Consider the following 4,234-nt stretch of genomic DNA (forward strand, 5'->3'; position numbering starts at 1 on the left):
ATGCAAGAACAGTAGAGGTGAATGGATGGATAATACAATAATAAAATGTCATATAATAACTGCAGCTGTCAGCAGGCGCAGAGCAGCTGAACTAGAACAGCAGTCGCACATTTATTTACAAACCCCACGTGTACAGGGCAGGATGTGCAATGGTCCAGGGGAAAAGGGACAAAGTCCAACACACGCTTCGCTCACTCGCTCCTATCGTATTTGTTTCCAGCACACTCACTCTCACTCCACTCCACGCCACCAGGGAAACAGATCGGGGTCACGGACGAGTGCGAGAACCTGAGCACAAGAGAACTGCGGTGAGCATAAACAGAGTCATCACACGACAAACGGGGTTTATCGGGGCTGTACTGACGAGAGTAAGTCCACCACCCAGCGAAGAAGCCTTCTGAGCCTCAGCTTAGATAGCCCAGGAGTCCAGGTCATCAGGTAGATTCACGGCAGGTGCGTGGGCCAAGGGCGGAGCCCAGCTGAGCTCAGCCCAGGCAGACAGGTGAGAGACAGGAGAGAGAGACATATAACCATAGTGTGCTAATAGCAAATTCTTTTGTCAGGTTTAAAGTGAGATCCTGCTTTAAGGGCAGCTTCATCTGCTGGTAATGACAGATGTTTCTAGTATATCAGGCTTGGCCAACATTACAGGGACTTACTTGCAGAGACCCACGAGCGCCAAACTTGGTGCTTTATGATTGGTGCAGATGCTCTAAGCTACTATTAACCAATAAGAACCACGGGGTCAGGGGTCACTACAAGAACTTATCAGCCACCAACTTGTATATATAACTTTACTCACACTTGTACAACTCTGTAAGTAGAATTCAATGGGGCAGAGTGACCTGAGCACAGGCCCACTCTGTGACACTCAGAGCTTTGTGGATATCATCTGCAGGTGCACGTACTGGGAGTACTGGACACAGTGCATGTACAGCCAGCTTGCAGCCACTTTGCCACCACTTTAGGACAATGTTTACAGTAGACTGAGCCACACTGACTGTGAGCAGTCATTGTGCTGCTGCATGGCTGATGGCACTGTCCCTGCAGCTGTCAGGGACAACAAGAACCACTCAGCTACCTCAGCCAAGCCAAGACTGTGCTGATGTTGTGACCTGAGACCAAGACACTAACCCAGGATGGTGATATGATGGTGTGAGAGTGGCTGGATAAGCCCATCCACCTTAAATATGGATCATATAAATATCTGTAATGCAACACATGTTTTATGCAACATGAACATATTTCCAGCTGTTTCATGTTGTGTTTCCAAGATTTCAGTTTACTGTAACTTTCATTTGTATTTCCTTCAGTCTGTTAATCTTGGAGCTGTGTGCAGCTTCTTATTACCAGGTGATAATATGTAACAGTCTGTAGATGTGATGACACTATGGAGCGGATCTGCTGTCTAGTGTGGACTGCACAGAAAGCTGATGTCACTGCAGCTGCTAATATGTGCTGCAGCCAAGCCTACATGAGAGGGCTGTGCTGTGGAACAGGGTGGTGCAGGTGGTGTTATCTACATTTGAACATTAGACAACAGTCACATGAAGACACTTGATGTTGTTAGCTAAAGACCTACAATAAGAGAAAGAGAGCAGCAGCACTAGTGCAGCAACAGCAGCTCATGTTATAAAAACACTGATCAATGATTTGACTGTAACTGCTCCAACTGTCTGTGTCAGTGATGCTGTTGGAGATGAATGTTTCAGTAACACTGACTGACACTGAAATCTCTTGATGCATTCTCAATCATCCAGGAAGGTAAATCTCCAAAAGTTGAATCTGTTCATCTGGACGTAGCGTTTTGTGGGAGAAACGTTTCATCACTCATCCAAGTGACTTCTTCAGTCTCAGCTGACTGCAGGTTTCCCCAAACCTTATAAACAGTACATTTGCATAATGACTGAAACCAGCCCACTGAAGGAACAATGGGCTGTGAGGTCAGTTCCTTAATCATAATTATGCAAATTCCCATGACCATTGATCAACAATCACTGACCAAAACCCACTGATCAAAGAACACTGATCAATGGCCATGAGTACCATTCACAGAGAGTGTGTGTGTTAATGTCTGTGTCCCTTTAAATGAAAAAATGAACACATATGTGGTAAGTCCCCCTCAATTTACACAAAATATGACATTAAATATTTTTCTAATTCCTGTTCTTCTTTAAACACCATGAATGACCTCCAGGTCATAACCTTTGGACTTATAACTCTAATATAAGTCCACACAGCGCACCAAGCACAGAGGAAATTCAACCTCAGTGCTTCAAAATTCTCCTCAAAATTCAGAAACTGTTTCTGTCATTTATCTGCCCAAGAACTTCATCATATGGACCTCGCCGGGTCCAGTAATCTTGTTCATCTCACGGTGTCCTTTTCTCAGACTCCCTCGTCTGAGCTCACTCTTCTTACCCCAGCATCTCCACTGGAATGTTAGGAGATCTTCATAAACCCAAAAGTAAGCGTTTTATTTCCCTAGTCAAAGTCCAACCGTTCCTCACACAGTAATTCTTAATCTAACAGCCTTTGTGTTTTGAAACTTAAAAGAGGAAGGAACAGCGCCCAATTTAAACTGCGCATGTTGTCACACACACAGACACAGACCCCGGGCAAGTCTTATCTAGATCATTTACCAACATCCAAACTAACACAGTCCGCATTGATTATTCTTCTGGACCTCAGCGGATCCACCAAAATTCATGTAAATATATCAACCATTCACCGATTTATTTATTTTCCTCAGACCACCGGATCTGTTACTTCAGCACAATAAACACTGATTTTCCTTCAAAATCAGTTTACCAAGAGCCACAAAACCATTTCTGACTCGATTTTCTGAACTTCTGTGTCACTTAAACATCCTGACAACACCAGGTGTTTTCTGTCGGACTTCCTCGTCCGAACTTAATCCTTTTACTTACAAATAAGCGTCTCCCAAAATGATCCTCTTGATCATTAGCTATTCACACTTATTAAACCATAAGCAAACCAATAACTCTTATATTCTTCTATTCTTAAACATGCATTGGTCTCTTTTTTCTCTTTTACCATGAAATACCATATAACCTTTTAACTCAGTACTATCTGTTTCTCAGAGTTTCATTATCCTTGCTTCAAAGCTTCTCATTACTTCAAAGTTTCTCATTACTTCAAAGCTTCGTTATTCTCAAGAATTCAGTTTTACCACTACTGCGCCAGTTTTAATAGTTAAGATCATCTACCTCAGCGAACAGATAATTTAGAATTCAGCCAATTTGCACAAATTTGCTTATTGAACAGGTTTGTGCATACCTTTTTAATCTTTAGACCGGCCTTGTTCGCCTGGTATCAGATCCAACCTTCGGCCACATTCCCAAACATGCCACTGAAATTACTGCCCCCCTTTAATCAATGTATCCGTTCTTTGTTAAAATTAAAAGGGGAAGTGACCGCACCCAAATTTTAACTGCGCACTTTTCTTCAGCACGAAAAGAACAGAAAAAGAGACTTTTTACAGCCTCTCAAACACCCAGCCTGCAACCAGCTGGCACTTTAAATCATTTTAGACAGTTTCCTACGTTACAGCTTCAGTTCAGTTTACCCCGGATATGCACCGTGCCGCTCGTCTCTCAGACGGCCACAGGAATATCAACAAAAACACAGTTTTTTCATGGGCCACGGCGGGTCCACAAATCTTGACTGGTAATGCTTTTTAATCGTCTCTCATAACTCACAGTACTTATTATCAGGCTTTCACTTTTAATTTCACTTTTGCTGGTCGGCTCGGTTTGTTGCAACACTTCAGGCTCACGGCTGGCCTGAGTTTCTCTTAGCTCATATATCAACACCTCGGACCTTCGTGTCCGGTATTTATTCTCTTAAAACATGTCACACTTCCTCGGACCTTCTGTCCGGCATTTACTCTTAGGACATGTCACCATTAAGTGTCTCTCAAAATCATCTTCTGCGATCATAACCAATTTTAAAACCAAGGTCCCAGGTCTTGGTAGGAGGTCAGTCTCCAGTACCGCACGCCGGCGGACCCTAAAAGACGTCTCTAATAGGGAGGGGGTCTGCACCCCTGAACTTTGACACTTAAAAATCCTTAACACCTCAGAAGCAGCTCAGTACTGCTTCTTCCGAGCCGGCCGTGAACACAACACTACTTCTTAAGTTTCACTTTTCGTTGCAACACCTGTTTTTGTTTCAAACAAAACTCAAAACAGAGATCAACGGATGACCACTT

General features: G+C 43.3%; 1 long non-coding RNA gene across 1 annotated transcript; it reads left to right on the forward strand.

The window, feature by feature from the left end:
- Positions 1–234: 234 nt before the first annotated feature.
- On the forward strand, positions 235–1,095 carry LOC112845557 (uncharacterized). The gene is made up of 2 exons (XR_003218399.1): positions 235–308; positions 876–1,095. It is a non-coding gene; the product is annotated as an uncharacterized LOC112845557 (long non-coding RNA).
- Positions 1,096–4,234: the final 3,139 nt, after the last annotated feature.

This window comes from Oreochromis niloticus, unplaced genomic scaffold (assembly GCF_001858045.2).
Source record: "Oreochromis niloticus isolate F11D_XX unplaced genomic scaffold, O_niloticus_UMD_NMBU tig00007864_pilon, whole genome shotgun sequence".
In the NCBI taxonomy this organism is placed as follows: Eukaryota; Metazoa; Chordata; class Actinopteri; order Cichliformes; family Cichlidae; genus Oreochromis; species Oreochromis niloticus.